Source organism: Anser cygnoides, chromosome 3 (genome assembly GCF_040182565.1).
Source record: "Anser cygnoides isolate HZ-2024a breed goose chromosome 3, Taihu_goose_T2T_genome, whole genome shotgun sequence".
In the NCBI taxonomy this organism is placed as follows: domain Eukaryota; kingdom Metazoa; phylum Chordata; class Aves; order Anseriformes; family Anatidae; genus Anser; species Anser cygnoides.
Window position 1 is genome coordinate 90,486,289 of NC_089875.1, and position 10,740 is coordinate 90,497,028.

At 35.7% G+C, this 10,740-nt stretch overlaps 1 protein-coding gene and 1 long non-coding RNA gene across 3 annotated transcripts in view; both read right to left on the reverse strand.

Annotated features, from left to right (window-relative positions):
• Positions 1-10,740, reverse strand: part of KCNQ5 (potassium voltage-gated channel subfamily Q member 5) — a 291,754-nt gene that overhangs the window by 199,009 nt on the left and 82,005 nt on the right. The window lies entirely within an intron of this gene.
• LOC136790495 (uncharacterized) overlaps positions 2,380-10,740 on the reverse strand; it is a 30,448-nt gene continuing 22,087 nt past the window's right edge. Inside the window, exon 2 of the long non-coding RNA XR_010830505.1 lies at positions 2,380-10,438. This is a non-coding gene — a long non-coding RNA (uncharacterized lncRNA). The remainder of the gene's footprint in view (positions 10,439-10,740) is intronic.

Genomic DNA, 10,740 nt, shown 5'->3' on the forward strand with positions numbered 1-10,740 from the left:
TGAACCAGAGCTAGATATGGGTCCTAAAACATTGCATCCTATTCATACTTTTGGCTTTAAGCTGGGACTATTCAACTAAAACAGTGAAGGAGGAAAAAGAGGCATATAGGTCAAGAATGGCTAAAAATCATCAGTGTCATGTTGCTGTGGAAAAAATGTTAAATATGATCCTGGGTTTTAATAGATGAAGTATATCCAGTATAGATGGGAGGATATTAGCAGCACTATCTAGAAACTACATCTTTTATACCATGTACAGTTTTGGCCACTATTCAAGAAACAGATGTTAATCTGAAGAAAGAGCAAAGAAGGCCCAATTGAATAATGAAGTCATGGAAGTATATTCAACACAACATGAAACTGAAAAAGCCTAGCTTGCTCAACTCAGCAAAGCATCAGCTTGTTCATCTCAGCAAAGCATCAGCTGAAATTGGATACACGTTTCTTTGTAAACCTAAGTGGAACAACCATGAAGGAAAAAGAGATATTTAACCAATAATCAATGCTACCACATGTTGTATGAACTGTACAATCATAAAATACCTATGAAAATTAAGGCTGAAAATAAGATTCCTAATCTTAGTTTTATAATCTAATCTTAAACAGTCAGTGTGAGTGACAAAAAAGTAAGCAATTTCGAAGGCAGAATTAACGAAGGTTTTTAATGAACACATGTGGTTACCTGTAAGATCTGGTGATTAGACCTAACAACCCAGGAGTAATACTGTGACAATAATGGACTTCTTACACAGGCAGACAAACCAAAGAAAGACTGAAGGAAAAATCAGTTCTGGTTGACTCCAAATGTTAATTTTGACAGTTTTTTTTGTTTTTTTTTTGTTTTTTTTTTTCTACACCCAGACAATGAAATGAAATGAGAAAAATCCACCATTTTTCATCCTACTTTCAGTGACCAAAATTATTCATTTTATTTTGGGGTTACTTAATCACGTTTTTGAAAGTCTTTACAATTTAGTTTCGTTTCAAAACATATTCTTTCAAAATGAAAAGCCTCTTGAAACCAATGAAATGGAATGATTTATTTTTTCAAAGGTGTCTACTGTCTCCAAAGTTATTTCAGCCAAATCTATTTGAGGATTCAACACAAATTCAGAAATTGATCCCAAAGGCGGTACAATTAGCCCAACAAAGAAAGTTAAAAATACTTTACACAAGTCCAGTCTTCAGGGACATTAAATAAGAATTTAGCTGTGGTCAGAAATTTGGACTATTTTTGGAGGATTAAAATATCCCTGAAGTTTTCCTCATTTTAATTTGCATGTAAGATCTTTATTTTTATCTTGACAAGGATGACATTGAATTGAAAAGTAGCTTGTTCAGTCTTAAATAGAGGTTTTTAATATTAAACAAAAGATGTCTGTGATAGCCAAAAGAATTAGTTCTTACTGGGTCTTCATGTCTAATCATCAGCTGTTGAGGTCTATATTTGATTCGTACCACTTCAGAGCAGCCATCTGCTTAATAGGTTCATAAGGTACATCCTCTCACATAATCTACAAAAACGCTTTTAAAGCTTCACTTTCTAGTATAACTTCAACCCAGCTTCTAAAACTGATGTTACATATAATTGAACACTAATACTTCTTTTATCCCCACAAAAGCAGCTGAAAGATGATGAGCACATGAGCATGTGTATGATAAGCTGTGGACTCTCAAGACTTCAGCGCAGTAGGACATATAGCAAAGGCCTTGGAAATGTCACACAGAGAAGTCCAGACTATATTTAGAGAAGTTTACTACCTTTCTTCCTTCTTTGCAATGGAATAATAATTACTTTACGTGACATCTTGGTGAAGAAGAAAGCATGATACAAACATTTCAGTAATTTTAGCAATCAAAATATTACTTTTAAAGGGGGTTGTGTACAGGAATGTTTTCCTTCCTATCAAGCTGTATCACAAAATCCCATTCCTAAATAGACCTTAAGTCTATTTTCCCTATGTTTCAAAACATGCCTTTATTTATTTATTTATTTTTTTTCCAGAGCAAAATCCAGACCTGGTGTTTTTTCCAGACCAAAATTTTGAGTTTGGGGATGAAACTGGAAACAAACACATAAACAAACTACAACAACAACAAAAACCAGAAAATAGTAGCAGAAGTCAGTCAGCAAAAAAGATGATGAGTTACAAAGGAACAACTATTGCGCTTTCCCTCTCAGGGCTCTAGCCTTGCTACATTTGATTTTCACACAATCTGCAAAATGCTGGGATTCCCATTTCTGGAGTACCCTTGGGGGGGACTTCTGTGTGTGCCCTACTGCAGTTCTCTCGGGGCTGTACATTTCCGAAGGGCCAGCTGAACTGCTGAGGACTGAAAACCCAATGCCTTCTGATTTGAGATATATACTGCTTCTCCTTTGCTTTTTTTTTTTTTTTTTTTTTTTTTTTTTATCATTAGATGTTATTTTAAAGCCTAAGACAGACTGTTATTTCATTAATGCAAAACGTCTGGTTCCTTTTTAGTCCCTTCTCTTCTGACTATTCTCAGACTTCCTAAATGTTGTCTTCCCATGGTATCCCAGGAGCATATACAGTTATAGTAATGGGCTATATATTATTAATATTTATTGCAACTATTGGTATTATCTAGTTATCATCAGGTGTAGTGTTGCAAGGAGGGGTGTGATGCTGATGACCTGCAGATGCCAGGTGCTGCCCTCACACTCTTGCCTCTGGAGAAGCACCAATGGACTCCCTGTGGAGCTCTCCCCTTCACCCTCACAGTTATCCAAACAGGTTTGGAAGCAGGTCAGAGAGCTCAAATGGGTAACTTAACCATTCTTTACATTTTCATACTTAATTATAAGTCTGTAAAACCTGACAGAGTCAATCAACTGGCTCAGAAGACAAAAAAAAAAAAAAAAAAAAGGAAGAAAAAACTCCTCGGGATACTTTGATACTTTCCCTGTTCCAGAACCTGTAGAGATAGAGCAAGAAAAACATAATAAGGCTGCTTCTGTTTGTTAGTGGCTTACAAAGCCCAGTGTAGTGTCAAACACAACTTTCTAACAATGCTTAAACTCCTGTAGCTTCCCTATAACCCTTTTTTATTGTGAAGATGAGACAATACTTCATCATGTATCTAGGTCCCATGTGAGAAAGAGGATCAGAGCCACAGCCAGGAGGAGCTCCTGCACACGCAGGCCATCCTGCAGTTAGATGCTAAAACCTGTGTTGCAGCCTGTCACCGCTTGAACAGCAACTGAGCTGTCCAAAAGTGGAGAAATCTTTTTCTCCATTCCATGAGGAACTGTCTCATGAGTTGCTGCTGCTACCCTTGCCCAACCTGCAGCCCTTCATCAGAAATCACATTGAGAAACTTTCACCTCACCCAGCTGGCCTGCTCAGTACCTGCTCACCCTCCAGAGAAGAAACTGCGGGCCTTTTTCCAATCATTTGTCTCCTTCCTTCAAGACAGGGATTTGGGAAGGCAGAGGCACCTATCAGGGTGCTGTGGGAAGAGGGCTGGTTCACAGCCAAGGCAGTGTGGAGGCTTCTAAAAGTGTCCTGTTCAGATGTTTGAATTAAGCAACTGAAACATCTAAGCAAATTTGTGGCCTGTAAAAAAAATATCTCTGGGCTGTTGATATTAAATTTTAATAAATCCTGAAAAACTGGGCAATTTCCAGGGAACTGGAGGTGAGCCAGAGAGAACAGGGAAGCTGACATAGGTAATTACAGGCTTGTAGAGCTCTTAGCCTCACGGAGCCCCCCACAAATGTGAGTGGATAATTGTTACAGACTTCAATAAATATATTAATGAAGTAGGGAAATGCAGTTAATGTCAGTTAGAATCACTTTACTGAAATTACACCTGGACAAATGTGTTGCATATTGTCCTAATAAATTTATGTGTTCACTTGACAGAAGGAACTGTAAAGACGCATTAGGATTTGATATTCACCCAAGTTGTGGTAACTCGTGACAGTCTATTAAAAAAATTGTGGTACACAACCACAATCATAAAAATGAATTAACCATCAGACTTACAAATTAGGGTACGCTCAGCCTCACCCTGCAGGAACTGGTTGTTGCCCTGGTGTTGTTCACCTGTTTCACTAAACAATGTACAAGAGTACTTCATAATAAACTGATATTCAAACAGAGAATATATAACCCCATTTCTGAGGTGGCATGTGCAGACAACACATTTGTTGGATTAAAAACAGAGTGACAATGACTGTTCTTCTGAATAGATCCGTATGTTTTCTGTTGAAGGGCTGAGTGCAGCTTGATCTTTTCATTCATTTCAGACATGATCTCAGAGAATGTTGAAATCACGTTAGTAACTCAAGGTCTGGAAAACAGGTTACATCATCCGCCTTCATTGCAATTCACACTAACACTAAACAGCTTTTCAAAACACAGGTTTTGAGAACTAAGAAGAAGAATAACCTCTGATACTGGTCAGTTCTTCAGAGAGAAAGGCAGAATAAGATCATATGACTGGAAGTCAATTGGAAATGATGTTAAAATTCTTTTATCAGGAATGTTAGTGTAAGATAACACAGACTAAATGGGCTTCATACAAAAGAAAGTTCTATTTTCATTACGAGTTACACTGCTTAGTAATAATATAAGGCCACAGGTCTACAGCCTGAATTATGAAAGATGATCATATTCAATGGCCAGCCTTTGAAACTATGAAAAGAAAGCAAAATCACTTCCAACTCTGGGAACGTGCTTTTTTGTGACTTAGTTCTTACAAGATTTTTACCTTACATAGACTCTCATTATAAGACATGACAATATTGATAGCTGTAAGGGAACAGCTATCCCAACTGTGGTGTTACCTTTACCTTCTGAATTACACAAACACTATTTCAACCACTTTATAAAGTCAGATCACCACTCAGTTCTTTTGTGAAGGGAAGGGACCACTCTAAAATATTGAACACTGCTTTGCAGATAAAATTAGTGTAGCACTGTGGATATCACATTTGGAACTCTTTGTAGTAAGGGAGAAAGTGGTTGTTGTTTTTTGGTTTGTTGGTTTTCAAAGCAACACTTATCCAATCCCAAACTGCTTCTGCACCTTATCAGAAGTTCACTAGAAAATAGTTTGAAGTCCATTATTTCAAAATAGCAATGTACTCATCAAACATCAAATATCAGAATGGTATCATTCATGATCAAAAGAATTTATGGTTGGAGGAGTTTGGTGTTTCCTGTAAGCAGCCAAGCACTCAAACGATCATTTAGTTAGGAATGAAAACATTAGGCACATTGCAATGTTTGTATTGCATTGATAAAATTCAAACATTTTTGTAACATATTGATTGCATGGCAGAACCTGCATCTGCAACAAGTACTGTAGAATGCTTAATCACCCTCAAGAGCTAAGTCTTTATTTGTATTTATATTTAAAGGCTCCACACAGATAAACTCTAGCTCAGGTTTCTGATTGTCCTTTACAGAACTCTTAAAAGAAATAAAAGAATTTTATTTAAAGCACTAGAAACAGTTTTTGCCTCCTTAAGAAATCTAGCCCTAATAACCACTTTTTCCCTATTTTCACTCAAGTGTCCTAGCTGTCACAAATTCTTGCTTTGGGCACTAAGCACTACCTGATCCTAAGTATAGGAGACATACGGAACTGTAGAGGTAGTAGTAGTTACATGGGGATATCAGACCTTTACTCCACACAGATACACTGTTGGGTAAAGAAAAAATAAAAGGCATGAAAAGCAATGTAAGTAGACAGAAAAAGTGGATGCAAACTTTAATTAGAATTCTTCAACCTACTCTATGGACAATAAAATTTTACACCTATTCAATTGCCTTTTCCCTGGGTTTATACCTTCCTATACTGCCCTGCCTATAATCAAACACCCATGCTAAATAAATATCAAGCTATTCATATTCCCAAAAGCAGTGGGCACATCCTGCTGAAATCATAATCAACTGCAGATGGTGAAAGAAGTGAAGAAACGCCGTTATCTCTGATCAACTATCACAATACAGTCATTATACTTGTGTTACTAAAATCTCTTCTTATTTTTCTAAGAACACAAGAGAAGTAAAATTAAGTTCAGTAATGCAGCAGGAGACATACAGCAAAAATCAATGCATATTTAACACATTGGTAATTTTTACTAGCTCTTTATCCCTCTGTTCTAAATTCAACAGAGAGCAGTCATTATCAAGTCTGTTGTCCAATGCAAGCAACACTGGAAAACCAAGACTCAAAGTTGCTCAGAATTAGTACTGCTCTCTAGTTTACTGCATCTTCTTTGGAACATTTTTTGCAAAAGAAAAAGATTTAACAACCCCCCCTAGAGAAAGACAAACCAAGATTAGACTTTGTTATCGCCAAAGACAAAAGCTCTGGCAAGTGTCTGGTGATGTATTAAATAAACTTAGCTTAGCTTTGTCCACATGTGAAAGTATCCCAGTTCAGATTCATCTAAAATTAATTCCATGTACCATAGCATCCTGGCTAGTGGTATGGTTGCCCTGCATTCTCCTCTATAGTTGGTAGAGACAAAGATGAAACTCCTAAAGTAATTCAGTCTTGTGAAGAACTGATCTAAGTTTGAGTTGCTTATTTGTCTTGATTACTTATGGACAGAATTTTGGCTTTCTTCATTATGTACGTAAAGTTGGGTTGGATCTAGCTTAGTTCCATTGCCATGGAACATGACCCAGAACAAGTCTGGCTGATTATTTACTTACATACATATATGTATATGGACAAATGGTTATTTTTTCTTTCTTTATGTAGTAAACACCCATATTAAATTTTCTGGTAGGAAATATGAATGTTGACTAAACTCCTGAAAAGTCTCAGCATCATTCATTTTAAAAGAGACATTTTAAAACAACTGCACCAGTGAAAACAACTAAAAGTGCGACAATATATCCTACCTTTTGCTCATTTGCAATGGTTTGAAATGGTTGTCCAACTCTGCTTAGCTAATTTTGATGCTGGCAGACTCAGGTTCCAATTTGCACCACATTTCAGAAGTTTTAAGGCTCTGTATTCTTCTGCTGAATAGCGTACCAGAGTCTTCTCTGAATAGAGTATCAGATGAAGAAGATCACATACTGTCTCCACTTCTGTCTGAATATTTGTGCAGCACTTACAACAGACTGTTGGAGAACCATGCAAGCCAACTTCTTAGCGCTTCCCTCTCTATCTGCTAAATTGGTACTAAATCTTTTGACTGTTCCTAAATTGCTCCCTGATACTATCAATTTAGACTGTGATTTCATTAAAATAATCATTACCAGGGCAAATACCACCTAAATGAGTGTGCAGCTGGTGAAACACAGCAGCTAGAATGCAAGGCAGTCTGCTTTAGTTCCACCTCTTTGTACATGCTTATACAAAGAATAATGAATATGTACAAAAGCCTGAAATACAATAGAAGTTGAACATTTTACTCACTGGTTTATAATCCTAATGGAAAAAAAATCCAGCAAGATGAAAAGAAATTGTTCTGCCTTTCAAGATTTTCTTCCTCACATTCTCTGGATGTAAAATGAGGTATCCATGTTAACCTCAGAAATCAAGAGCACAGTAATCCTTATCACATTTATAGCAAATAGAATATGTATTTACTTGAAAATAATATTGAAAAAAATATACCTCTGAACACTTTAACATGCTGCCATGTAGCACTCAACCAGCTGTTGCCATTGATGTTCTGTCATTTACATAGATTAAAATTGGACCAAGGCTCTTCACAAACCCCACAAAAGCATTGATCTTTCATTTCCTGTTTTTTGCATCTTTCTTCAAATGAGTTCAAATGTTTCAAAGCTTTTAATTAATAGTTACAGAAGGTTTTTAAAGCATGTGTTTTGAAATATGTTTCTGATACCTTCAGGATGTTAGTGGCTCCATTCTTTATAAATATACATACATATATATATATATATATATATATATATACACACACAAAAAAAAAAAAAGGCTAAATAGACCAGGTGATGTGGTGATATTTTAATGCAGAAAATAATTCCTGATGTTTTAACAATGAGTGAAACAAATAAACAGCTTAAAATGTAGCAAAACCACTGCATAAAAAATTAAAGCTCATTACCAAATGCACGACTCTATAGATTCTTGATAGAAGGGGAGTTATACATGGTATTAATCAAAATTAATATATTATTTAAAATAAAATCAGGTTTCATCAATTGAATAAAGAGTAATTTCTGACAGAACACCCCAAGTCATTACACTATATATCTCATATTTAATTTTCCTGAGCAGCAAAATAACATTACCACTATTTAATTAGATGCTGTATTTCCTGCTCTCTTGAACCTTGCTTGTTAAACCATGAGTATTGCTTTGGGATTTTAAGTAATCTGATAGTATTCTTTTCTGTGTGCAAAAAATAAATTCCTTCATGAATTTTAAATGTTTGAAGCTAATATGGTGACCTATCTCAGCAGTAGAAGATGAACTATAACACAGAAACATTAAGGTTGGAAAAGACCTTCAAGATCATCTGGTCCAACCATCACCCTACCATCAATGTCACATACTAAACCATGTCCCTAAGCACCATGTCCAACCTTTCCTTGAACACCCCCAGTGATGGTAATGCCACCACTACCCTGGGCAACCCGTTCCAATGCCTGACATGCCCATTAATAGATGTGAGAAAAAAAAAAAATCACAAAACTGGAAGTGTTAGGCGAGGGAAGAAACTGCAATTCACCTCTTCTTTAATTTGACAAATTTTTTTCCTAAGAAATCAGAATATAGGAAGCAAGGCACAACAAATGTGGCACCAACACTTTCATATGACCCATCAAATAATAGTGACAACTACATCATCGTTAAACTATTGAATTCTTGCTAAATTATCATTTTACAATGTAATTACTACAGACTAAACAGAGCTAAGCTTTCTTAAGGGTCCATAAATTAGTATAATGAGTTCTTTCACATGCCCAGCTTAAAATGAATTTACCCAGAATGGGCTAACATTTCATTCATGCATCTTGTCTTTTCATTCTGTGGAAAGAACATTTCCTGGGCATATGATTGTTTGATTTGATTACGCAGAGAATGGTGACATTTTAAAATATATCCTTTTGAGTATTTCTATCTCAGATATTTCTGCTGAGAAGTATGGCACACAAACATCAGTTCATATTAGATATTTTCTAATGTAGGGCAAAAATAGAGTCTGCTAGAATGGCTATGACAGTTTTGAGACTCCATGTATAAAAAAAAAAACAAAAAAACCCACAGAAGTAGAAGCAAACTTTATAGCTTTAAAAATACTACTGGAATTGACTTTCCTATATTATATAACAATATATAAATAAAACCACAAATCCTCCTGTAAGAGGAAACTCTCCTGTATCAATGGGGAGGGTAAAGGAAATCTTTGCGGAAATTGTCCAAGGTCCGTATAAGTGCATGAAATCCTGACGAAAATTCTTTAATTTTGGCTTCTTTGTAATATAAATGAAGGCCTTCACATGGAAAACTTCAGATCCATCAACCTGTTCCTTTATAGAGGAAAAAAGATTAGTTGATAACTCCCACATACAGGCTTTTCTCATTTCCTTTTTGACTCTGCTATTCTATTTTGATGAATGCTATTCTTATTTTGATGGATGTTCCTAATGTGGTGTGCTAACATTTCCTCAGTCTCCTAATTCCAATAGCACATGCTGTAAGCAACTTTGTAAGTAAATTTGGTTTACTTTAGTATCAAAGAAATATTTTAATATATAATGCCAACTCAGTGTCAGACAAAGAGCATACTTATATCCAGACATTATGAAACACTGGAACGTCTGTAAATTAACAGTTTTTAGAAATCATCTATAATCTAAAAGTAGAAGAAAAGGCTATGTGATAAAGGCTAAATGCCTCAAAACCTTTGAATTTGTACAGGCAAAGAGGTAGTAGAATATATTTTTCCTGTAAATTCAAAGACAAAATTTGAAAATCTCTGAACATTATTTGTTCTAATAAAACATGCTAAGGTTTTATGACACCAAAGACTGAACCCATAATATGAAGATGCAGCAGTGGTTATTTATCAATAAATCTAGAAGTACATTAGTAACTATGGCAAAATGATGTGGAATATTGTGCACTAAGCATGATGTGAATTGAAAAGAGAGAATCAAAAAGTCTATGACATTTTATGGTGTAATTAGAAAATTAATGATTCTTTTTGACCCCAGGAGCGCAAGCTTCATTTTGTTTCTGTATCCAAGGAGATTTATCTTTCCAGATCTGGATGCCCTTTGCAGTTGACTACACTTCTACTACTTCTGTTTCAGAGTCTTTGAGTTTGGATATGACTGTTGGCCTTTATCTCATCAGTGACGAACCATCAAGCTGACAAGTTTATAGATGCCATTATCATCTGGGTCTTCAGTGACTTCTTCTGTTACAACTTTTCATCTCTTATCTTCAAGTACTTCTCTACACCCTAGAAAGCAGGTTATTGGAGACAATTTAACAGGTTGATGTGACCTGGAACATTTTGTCCCTTTCAGTTTGAGGAATGTAGGTGCTCTGTAAGAATTATGTTGGATTGCGGGGGAAGTCTGGATACAAGATGTACTAGAACACGGAAGGTCCACCTCTGCTATTTTACAGCTTCATCCAAAGATTAACAGAACAGATATATCTAACAGATACATAACTTCATGAAAGTACAAAGTAATTTTTAATGATGCTGTGGGAAGATGCTAGTTAAAATATTAATAAAATCAATTGTAACTAAAACCG